The sequence below is a fragment of the Notolepis coatsorum genome (assembly GCF_963971535.1).
Source record: "Notolepis coatsorum genome assembly, chromosome: 6".
NCBI classification, from domain to species: domain Eukaryota; kingdom Metazoa; phylum Chordata; class Actinopteri; order Aulopiformes; family Paralepididae; genus Notolepis; species Notolepis coatsorum.
This window is the reverse complement of record NC_140170.1, coordinates 80,050,748-80,062,782: the sequence shown is the minus strand read 5'-3', so window position 1 is coordinate 80,062,782 and position 12,035 is coordinate 80,050,748.

The following is a 12,035-nucleotide window of genomic DNA, read 5'->3' as shown; positions in this document are numbered from 1 at the left end:
ACAGACAGACAGACAGACAGACAGACAGACAGACAGACAGACAGACAGACAGACAGACAGACAGACAGACAGACAGACAGACAGACAGACAGACAGACAGACAGACAGACAGACAGACAGACAGACAGACAGACAGACAGACAGACAGACAGACAGACAGACAGACAGACAGACAGACAGACAGACAGACAGACAGACAGACAGACAGACAGACAGACAGACAGACAGACAGACAGACAGACAGACAGACAGACAGACAGACAGACAGACAGACAGACAGACAGACAGACAGACAGACAGACAGACAGACAGACAGACAGACAGACAGACAGACAGACAGACAGACAGACAGACAGACAGACAGACAGACAGACAGACAGACAGACAGACAGACAGACAGACAGACAGACAGACAGACAGACAGACAGACAGACAGACAGACAGACAGACAGACAGACAGACAGACAGACAGACAGACAGACAGACAGACAGACAGACAGACAGACAGACAGACAGACAGACAGACAGACAGACAGACAGACAGACAGACAGACAGACAGACAGACAGACAGACAGACAGACAGACAGACAGACAGACAGACAGACAGACAGACAGACAGACAGACAGACAGACAGACAGACAGACAGACAGACAGACAGACAGACAGACAGACAGACAGAAAAAAATCCTACAGCTTAATGGGTACCGGTAGTTAACAAAACAGTGCAGCAGTTTGTAAAGTGAAATCACCTTACCGGTATCTTGATGCTTTGCTAAAAGAATTACAGGTCATCCGACTCAAATCCGAGGAATTCCTCCCCCGAGCTACTAGTACTGTCCTCATCATCCAGTACAACAAGTTCGTTGTTAAGCAGCTCCTCTTCATCTTCCTCTTCCTCGGCTGCGAGCCTGTTCTCCTCGTCTTGCTGTCGGAGTTGGGCCAGGGCCTCTCGACCTGCGGCGCAGGGCTGTCCCTCCCTGAAGCAGAGGATGCGGTCGTCTTCACTCCCGTCAGGATTCACAGTCTGACCACAAACTTTGAAAGACTTTATGATCAGATCTTTGTCCAACTTGTCCCAGGCAGTGAGCACCCAGTCCACAAGCAGGCGGCGGGCGGGGGCTCTTGGGTTACCTCCGGTCGTGTACGTCTTGTCTACGTCTCCAGCCATCCACTGATCGTAGAACTCGTGTACACATCACATCAGGTGCTTGGACATATTTTGTGCAGCCTCCCGGAATCACTGCGGTTGTCATCTTGTAGCCTCTCAGCTCAGCTTTGGTGGCGACACTGATGTGGCAGCGGTACGCATCCCACACCAGGAGGCGTGGGGTGAAACTGAATTTCCCCACCACTGACTTGAGCCAATCTGTGGTAAGATCATCATTCATCCAGCCATTCTGAGATGTGTCGACCACTGCTTTGGAGATCTGTTCATTCATTGCCTTCACTTCACGAATAGCCCCTTTGAAGACTATATACGGCTTGAGTTTAGTGCCGTCAGCCTTGGCAGCTAGGACAACGGTGAGATGGCTTTTCTCGTGTCCTGTTGTTTTCAGCGACACTCTTTGTGCCTCTGGCGTCAATAGTAGTGGGAGACACCATATCAAACCAAACGGCAGTCTCATCCATTGCAATTATGTCCTTCTCTAAAATCCCTTTAGAGCTGACAGCCTTGCCAACGTAGTCAACAAATGAAACTAGTTTATCCGTGAGTTGATCTGGATCTTTCTGCGCCATAGTGGTGCGTCGTCTCAGCGACAGGCCATTGCGTTTTAGAAATTTCTCCAGCCAACCTTTACTGGCCACAAACGTTGTATCATTTTGCGCGACACACGGTTGTGTTTGTCGCGCAACGCATAAATCCACTCAGAAAGTAGTGTCTCCATCTCCTCGCTCACTTATTTTTTCCCTCCTTCAGTTATGCGGACTCTTTTACCGTCAGCTGCTTTCAGCTCAGTCCTTTGTTTTTTACCAATAGCGGATTTGTCTAGTATCAACGTTAAAATGCTTTGCAGCTTTCTCTCCCGAATGCTCTGCCGCATACTTCAAAACTTCCTCTTTAAACTTAATGTCAAACTTTCGTCTCTGTTTAATGGGTAAAGTTTTCACGCTACCGGTAGCCATGCTTGCTCTGTTGTTGTTGTGTTACGTGCTGCGCGCGACCCGTGTTCCATATACGAAAGTGAAACTCCGTTGAGGGAAATATACCGTAATTCCTCTAATATACATGAAACCCGGCTTGTATTAGGAGGCCGGCTTATAATTGCTTAGCTCAACAGCGCACTCGGATATTAATAGAGACCCGGATTTTAATAGAATAGAGGTTACTATTAGAGGAATTACGGTAATTCAAGTTCAATCAGTTCAATCCTACCGGAGTGTTGAGGTAACAGGAGTTGAGCAACAGGGGTATTCGAATCAGGCTGGCATTAGCCTTGAGCTATATCAGAGGTTCAGTGGGTTGGCTCGCCATCTTGTATCGGTCCGGCACACCGCCTCGTCCCGCGTGGGCACACGTGGTGATGGGTGGTCTGGAACTGCTTCCAGGGTGGAACGGGGTGCTGGGGTAACCTAAAAACCTGGCCTGCTTGCATTCAGAAAATAAAAGCTATTTACCATCTTTTATCGCTTCATCATCTTTTCATTGCTTTCAGAATGAATAATCAATCAGGCTACTTTTAGCTATGCTAATCTCATCACAGCACGTGGGATTATCATATGCCACATGCTAATTTAGGCTAAAGTGCGCTAGCATATGGAACGTTCCCCACGTTCATATAAAACTCTCAAAAACATTCAAAATGTATATAGACCTTGTTCTTATCGTACAGCATATCAATACAATTATAAGTACTTCTGAAATGGTTCCTTCCTAGTTTCCATTTAACCAAATTGAGCTTGGGGCAGTTCGTGTATGACTCAGAATGAAACTACGTTAACGTTATTAGCTTGTAGCATGGAGCTAACCATTCTGCACACTATAGCACAATATTGATTGAAACTCACCAAAACCGCAGGCTACAGCTACTTTACTGCAACGCTTCTTCGGTTTTGCCACTGGGGGAATCTTTTATAACTGTTTGATAACTGTTTTTATCATGCTATTTCATCTCGTTATCCAGCAACGTTATCAGCTACGTGTCGAATCTCTCCGTGGATGTGTGTCATCTGCGCATGCGCAAGACTCGCACACATTTAGACGGCACCCGTCGTACATGGAGAAATTACGCAATAGTCTAATTTTCACATCATATATCAATAAATAAACAGAATAATTACACCAGGCATGCACTATAAAATAATACATACCTTATCCAGGTTATCCACCGCCCCCTTGCAGTGGTTATAGTCAAGTATGACCTGGGGCCTCCACGGACACCTGTTTAGAAAGGACTTTTATTCGTTTTTTTTTATGTCTCATCATGTTGTTCTGCTGTGTTCTTTTTTATATATATATTTATATTTTATTCTTCTGTGGCACTCTGAGATTATCAGGAATGTAGGGTGCGTTACAAATGAAATGTATTATTACCTCCTCCTCCCGGTGCTTGGTGCTCAGCATCAGGACATTTCCCCCCCGCTTCTGGACATAGCCGTGAACCCGAAGCGGGAGTCCAGCACAGGCCTGTCCTTCAAAAAAATTGTCGTGGTGACGGTGTGGCCTGCAAAATTGTCGGTGGTGACGGTCAGGGACGTGCACAGGACTTTAGAGGGGCAGGTGCTCAAAGGCTGAAAAGGGCACTACACTTGTGTGTATATATTAACCAAGCGTGCGCAGCGCGCAAGCACGATTTTTAAGGGCCCTTTTCGGGTGGGGGGCCCCCTTTTTATGCTTTTTGGGGGGTTTTGGTGATCAAATATTGAATATTGAACTATAATAATCAGTGCAGGAGCTCACTTATCCTTGAAAGACACTTTTATCACTGACTTAAAAGGCCCATACATCTCCATAAATGTTCAGGGGGGAGGGAATAAGTGCTTACCCTACAGTGCTGTATATTCTGTATTGTTTAATATAAATGCATTTTTTATTCCAATCCCGATTTGTATTTGAGATTCCCAAATCCCATCGGACTTGACTTCTTCGTGTCCCTCAGTGAGTGTAATACCAGCATTCAACAGCGGTTTCTATCATCATCATCATCATCACCACCCACGCTATGCATAAAATATATAGGTCCGCGGAGAGGCACGGTGAGGAGGCCGTGCAAACTGCAATGGAATATGGGGCATCTCTCTCTCTTTACCTAATATTTTTATTCTATCCTGACATTTTTCAGTTGGAAGGGCAGTCTATATGCGTAACGGTAAAAAAAAGAAAAAAAAATTATAATTTTTTTTTTTTCAAAAAGGGCACTTTTTTGATGAAGCTCAAAAAGGCAGGTGCTCAGGCACCCCTTGGCCTCTATGTGTGCACGTGCCTGGTGACGGTGTGGCCTGCCCCCAGGCCAGCCGTGAGGTACGTCCACCCGCTTCCCCAGCTTCTTCTCCGGAGGGGCACCTGGGAGCACTCTGCCCAGGTATGGCTGCATGGCCCAGGCGTAGGTCGTATCAACGTCACATAGGACCCAGATCTGGGGAATGTGCAGAAAGACATTTCATTAGTGACTCAGTATGTGTGTATGTGTGTGTGTGTGTTCCTGTGCGTCGCCCATCTCGCGTGTGTGTGCATGACACTGCATGACAAATAAAATACTTATAGTCTAACCAATTATTATTATTATTACCTTCAGCCCATACTTGGCCGGCTTGCTGGGCATGAACTGCCTAAATGTGCAGCGTCCCTTGAAGGCGACGAGCTGCTCGTCCACACAGACGTCCTGCCCCGGGTTGTAGGCCAGGGGAAGCCGTCCTGCCCCGGGTTGTAGGCCAGGGGAAGCCACGTGACTCACTTGTCCCACACCGCACGGATAGGTGCCAGCTATATAGTCAAACAAGATAAAAATTAGATGAGGCCAATACAATTTGTCTCACATCATATATCATAGATAAATAAATAAATGCACAGATTAGCAACACGAGGCATGAAATAATAAATACCTTATCGGGTGGTCATCAAAGCGGATGGTGCGTGATAAAAGTGAGAACCTTTTATGGGACATCGTCGCCCGGAATAGCGGCCGGCTGGTGTGTTCGCCCCACAGACTCCTGGTGGCTTCGCCCCGGGAGCGGAACACACCGGCCAAGACTAATAGCCCCATGTAGGCCTTGACCTCCACCAAGTTTGTGCACTCCACTGGCCATGCACTCGGCGTCCTTTTTTATTTATTTATCTATTTATTTATTATCACATATACAGATGACATGATTACTTACAATAAAAGTAATTACAAATTACTAAGATGAAATAACTAACCGTGGAGGTTGGTCATTGCCACAATTATCTCACTGATTTGATCGGTGATGAAGAACGTCATCGTGTCCTCTATCTCGGTAATACGAGCGATGGCGTACCTAAAATGAAAAATAAAATAAAAATATAATTACTTACTTACTTGTCCTATTATCCTACACTGTATAGCACTCAACACTTTCGTACAGCTAAATGACCAAATGTATACCTCGTAATCCCGGGCCGAGGTATGGCTGTCGGCAGGTAGCGATGGGTCAGGTCACTGACCGGAGACCACTCTATGCCGCTGTGGGAAATCCAGCCCGGAGCGGGGGCATCACCGTTGTCCTCCTCCTCGACCTCGTCCGGACCAGGGACCCAGTCGCCGTCGTACTCCTCTTCCCCTTTGCCCGACTCACTGCTAGATGCGGGGCCTTCCTCCGCGTTCAGCAAATCGAACAGGGCTAGGGCTAGGAAATATATTAACATTATAGACCAGAGCGGTCAGGTGGCGTAGCGGAGATTGCGTTCGTCACCAAATGCTCTCTCCCAGACCGACTGTGGGGGGTAAGTGCGCAGCGACCAGGAAGGGGATTGGGAATTGGCATAACGACTAACATTGGGATGGGAGAAAATCGGAGGAAAAAGGAGGGGGAAAAAGATCAAAAAAATAAAATAAAAAACATTATAGACCAGAACATTACCTCAAGTGACTTTACTTTGCAGTAACATTGCATTTGTCAACATGCTTCTCACCACTGATAATGGGCTTTGGACTGAAGACTTTATTATGTCAATGTTTAATTTTCTTTCATTTAGGACACCTCATACATTTACTGATGTAACTCCCTGACCATGCATGCTATATTTATATGGATTCAGCACAACCACACCTTTCTGAAAAAGCCCTCATTTGTGTTTCTATGACAATCCATGGCAGAGCTACTACAAAGTAAATGAGAACATTCTGCATAGATATACATTTTTTACATTTCCGCTTATTTTAAGTATGTGTACATAGGTATATATTTCGTACATATTTTGGTTCTTTATTCCTTTGGGGGTGTATAACAATATCTATCAATTTAACAAGTTTTGCAGTAAAATATTTTTATACAAGAATCCATTTCATATATGGGAGACCTTAGAGATGAGGAAAAACATTCTTGTGTTTTGTTCTACCTCCGGTAGGGGTATCTCAAAAACTAAAGCCCTTTTTGACAGTTTGTCGCAGCACTATTAGGTCATCCCTGGTTAGCTTTTCACAACCCCGTGATTAATTGGTCCACGGGCGAACTCAACGGGGAACGATGTCGAGTCGGGGCCCGGCCAGAGTTTGCCCACCCCCCCCCCCCTCTTCTCTTTTGTCTCCCTCTTTTCTCTCCGGGATGGTGGGGAGCGTTGCAGATGCTGACCGCCCTACTAATCCCGATTTAATAGGTGTACCCGAGATCTACTGGGACCTAGCACGGTCTCCTCAAGCATCAACTATTTGTTAAGGCAGAGAAGTGTGTGTTTCACACTGACACCGTTTACTTCCTGGGCTTTGTGTTGACGAAGGGCGATCTTCGCATGGATCCAGCCAACGTGAGTGCAGTCTTGGACTGGCCACGGCATTCGTCGCTCAAGGAGTTACAAAGTTTTTTGGGCTTTGCAAATTTCTACAGGGGTTTTATTCGCAATTTTAGCGCCTTAGCCAATCCGTTAACAGCTCACACTAAGTCCTCTCTCCCTGGCTTTGAATGGTCGCCTAGGGCAGAGTCGGCCTTCTGTGACCTCAAACGTCGATTTACCTCCGCCCTTGTACTGATCCGCCACGATGCAGAGGTTCCGTTTATTGTGGAGGTGGATGCCTCTGACATTAATAATAATAATAATGCAGGACCTGTAGCAGAGGTCTTTATTCGGCATGCAACGACACTCAATGTTTTAGTGGTACACACAGCGGTTAGTTTAGCACACACACCGGAACACACACGCATGCATTGTCTCTTTAGGATCGCAGATGCGATTTGTCTCTGCGATTAACCCATCCCGTCGTCCTTCCCCCCCAAGGGCAGCTGGGAGCAGACAGGCGTCAACGTGAGCCGCGCCAGGGGACCAATCCAAGTGCTCCTGTCCGTCTTCGTCAAGGACGCCACAGCGTTAGCGATCTGTTGTTGTGCATGTTTTTCCATTGGGTTTATCTTATCGGGGGGAAACCCTTGCGAGCACGGGGAGAACATGCAAACTCCACACAGAAAGGCCTGGGAGATACCCCACCTGGGTACCTGGCATCATGGAAACCTGGTCCCCAAGCGGGAATCGAACCCTGGACCTTCTTGCTGTGAGGCGACAGTGTTAACCACTACACCACCGTGCCGCCTTCCGACATCGCGGTGGGGGGGGGGGTGATCTCTCAGAGATGTTTAAAGGACGGTAAAGTGCATCCTTGTGCTTTTTTTTCTCGCCGGCTGTCTTCGGCCGAGCGTAACTACGATGTGGGTAATCGGGAGTTATTGGCAATCAAATTGGCACTTGAGGAGTGGAGACATTGATTTGGGGGGGTGGCACATCCCTTCATTGTTTGGACTGATCATAAGAACTTGGCTTACATCCAAGGGGCTAAACGCCTTAACTCTCGCCAGGCCAGGTGGGCGTTATTCTTCACTCGATTTCGATTTACCATCTCCTATCAACCCAGTTCCAAAAACGCGTTGTCGCGCCAATTTGATCCTCCGGGTCGAGAGGAGAGCCCCCATCCCATTATTCCACAGGCCTTGATTTTGGCACCCGTGTCTTGGGGCATAGGTAAGATCGGCTCTGGCATGGGAGCCTGATCCTGGTGGGGGTCCTCCAGGATGGCTGTATGTGCCCAAGGCTGCACGCTCATGCCTGCTGCAGTGGGCACATACCTCTTCACTCACCGGCCACCCTGGGGCCACTAGAACCCTGGAGTTTATCTGGCCTGCTTCTAAGTTCAGTGGCCTGACTGCAAAAAATAAATAAATGTTTTTATTTATGTTTTACCTCTCGCCGTGCACCAGCAGGTCTCCTCCGGCCTCTTCCTATTCCCAAACGGTACAGTGCGTCTTTCGGGTCCACGGGCTACCAGTGGATATCGTGTCGGACCGGGATCCTCAGTTCGCCTCCAAGTTCTGGAAGGCGTTTTCCGCCAGCCTCTGCGCCTCCGTCAGCCTGTCGTCTGGGTTTCACCCGCAGTCGAACGGGCAGACGGAGCGCCTCAACCAGGATCTGGAGGGGGTCTTGAGGTGTTAGTGGAGTAGGAGGTTGGCCTGGGCTGAGTACGCACATAATACCATCCTCTCCTCCTCCTCGGTATGTCTCCATTTCAGTGTCAATATGGTTTTCAACCTCCTCTGTTTCCCGAACAGGAGCAGGAGGCGGAGGTGCCTTCGGTCCAGGCACATGTGGCTCGCTGTCGCTGGACGTGGAATCGGGTTCGAACGGCGCTGCAGAAGGCTTCGGTTAAAGCCCAGCATCAGGCTAACCGCAAGCGCCGTCTGGCTCCGTTTTTTCCGTCCTGGGCAGCGGGTTTGGCTTTCCACCCGTGATCTCCCTCTCCGGGTGGAGTCCAGGAAGCTGGCTCCTCGCTTCATTGGTTCGTCGGGTGAACCCTGTGGCTTACAGGTTGCGGCTTCCAAGTTCGATGAGGGTTCATCCGACGTTTCATGTGTCCCTGTTGAAGCCATTCCTCTCATCGCCCTTGTCCCCGCCTCTGCCCGCGGTTCCGGCGCCTCGGTTGACCGGTGGTCAGCCGGCCTACACGGTGCGGAGGTTCTTGGTTGATTGGGAGGGGTACGGGGTAGAATTGCGTTCTTGGGTGCCTCAAAGGGATATCTTAGATCCCAGCCTGATCGATGATTTCCGGTGGCTGCATCCCGAGGCCCCTAGGTAAACGTCAGGTGCCGTTCGTCGGGGGAGGGTACTGTAACGCTTGGGAGAACCTTCTGACACCTGTCACTGGGCTTCCCTGTCACTTATCTCCCTGTCACTTGTCACTTATTGTTTGGATCCCCTGATTGGTTGTCACGTTGGAACGCTTGGTATGTCAGGAATGTGGTCGTACTTAAACCCCTGTCTCTCTACTTCCAGTTGTCGGATCTTCTCATTCTCCTGCAGACACTGGACGTTGCTGTCTTTATTGTTATCATTATTATCTTCTCTCCTAGACGCCCTGCGTCAGTGTACTATCTGTTGCTATTACTCTAGGTGTACCGTTCTACAAAAAAAGTTAACCACCGTTAACGAGTAAACAACCCTCTCTGCCTCTACTTATTACTCCACAACTGGAACCTACCTGTCTCCGTCGTAACAGTATGCCAGTGGTTCTCAAACTGTGGTACGCGTACCACTGGTGGTACTGCTGGTGGTACTTGATTTTAAATTTTTTTAATAAAAACATTTATTTATTTTTTGCAGTCAGGCCACTGAACTTAGAAGCAGGCCAGGCCAGTGTTTCTAGTTGCGGCGGCACGATAGTTAGATAACCTAAGTGGGGAACAACCAGGAGATCACTGTGACAGAGAGTAATGCAGTCTAAACAGTCATAAATCTTTTATTCAACTTCAGCCCTGATCATAACCATTTAAATTTTTAGATTTTTAGATACAAAATGAAATACTCCCACTTTTCTGAAAAGAGTTGTTAAATCTGACATTACAAAAAATCCATACAAATCTGTGTTGTTGCTAATCATTGACACATGCCTAGCCTGTAATAATCCCCCCCAGAAAAATGTACTTTGCATTTGATATATTGAAAATATTTTACTTTGGGCGGCTAGGTGGCACAGTGGGCAAGGCGCTCACCACCAATGCAGGATATGCCGGGTTCGAGCCCAGCTCTCAGCGTTGCTACCAGCTTGGCTGGTCGTTCATACTAATACAATTGGCAGTATTAGGGGGTGGGAAGCTGGTGGATGGGGATCGGACGTTGTGGACAGCGACTCCTACAGGTCGGTTGGTGCGCCTGCACAGTAGAATCAGGAAACGACGGGGGCGGCGTGTCCCTCCCACGCAGACCCTCGCCGCTGAGAGATCGCGCTGTGCAGGTGAAAAGATGCGACACTGCCTCCTCGAGTACCGGAGGGGACACGTAATGCAAGGCTTCGTCCACATTGCAGCCGGCTTGTGGGTAGGGTGGCCAAACGTCCCGATTTGTGCGGGACAGTCCCGCATTTCAGGCCTCTGTCCCGCATGCTGCAACAGAAGAAAAATGTCCCACATTTCAATAAGTGTCTGGCATTTCAATAAACAATTGAAACTCCAGCAAAGGCTCACGGATTCCTTCTTTGGAACAGAGGCCAGTGTCTTCCACTTCCCAGATGCGAGAGCAGCAAAGACCAGAGCAGACTTCACATCGTTCTACAGGTCTGCCATCGTCTACCTCGAGAAGTGGTTCAGTTCAGTTTCAGTTTCTTTAATAGTTGTCATACAGAAGTACAGAATACTTTCATACAAAATGCTTCTTACTGTTACGCTCCAGAGACTGTGCTAGACAAGATAGTATCAAATAACATAGTATAGCATGTAATTTAGAAGAAGAAAATGAGGTCACAGTGTTCGGTATAGACATATGTACAATGTTCTGAGTTACCATATAATATACAATACTATGCAGTGTACAGTACTATATAGTGCAAAGCAGAAATGGGATGAGGTACAATTTAGGTACAATTTACAGTAAGGTGTACGAGTTGTAGTGCAATCCTTCATCAATAAATATAAAGTGTGGGGAGTGGGTGCTACAGTGTGTTTGTTTAAAGTGGGTGTGTGCTATAAAGTGTGTGGAGTGGGTGCTACAGTGTGTTTGTTTAAAGTGAGTGTGTGCGTGTGGATGTGTGTGCTATGTGCGTTTGGTGGTTGTTGTTGTGTAGTGTTCATTGTTCGTTTAGCAGCCTGATGGCCTGGGGATAGAAGCTTCTTCTGAGTCTTTCTGTGCTCGCCTTGAGACTCCGGTATCGCTTGCCTGACCGCAGCAGTTCAAAGAGGCAGTTGTTCGGGTGACTGGAGTCTTTAATGATTCTCTTAGCCTTGCCCTTGCAAGTTCGATTTCTCTGATGAGAATTATCTGAAGGCTCTTTCTGTCATGTCTCTAAAGAGAAACGTCAGCTTCACTGACCTGCACGCTACAGCTGAATCCCTTAAGATCAACGACATGTTAGACATGGATGCGCTCTATGAGGAGTTTTGTTTAATCGTTCCACGTCAGAAGGAAGTGGTGGAGATGGAGGCGACTGTTGGAGTGAAGTGGGGGCTGGTGTTGAAGGACATCCAGGTCACAAATGCGTTCGTAGAGAGGTTGTTCTCCCTCATGACCAGCGCGTGGACGGACCAGAGAAATAGATGCAGCGTGGAGCTTGTGAAGAGAGAAATACAAGTCAAAACGAATTTCTCTCTCACATGTGCAGCTTTTTATAATTATGCTCTTGGTCAGAAGGCTCTACTGGAAGCTGCACGGTCCAGTAATAAATATAGAGTCCTCAAGCACTAACGGCACTATGGTGCTCTCCATGGTGCTGAAACTTTCGAGGCACATTTCTATATTCAAGGTGCAAATCGCGCAATGCGAAGGGTGTGTTACAGCCATTTGCTTAGCCTATAGCCTATTGTTCCCCATAGGATATATTTTGTATATATTTGTTTCCTGTTCACTGCTGTTTTCATTTGTATATATGTATTTCACTTAGAGGATAACAC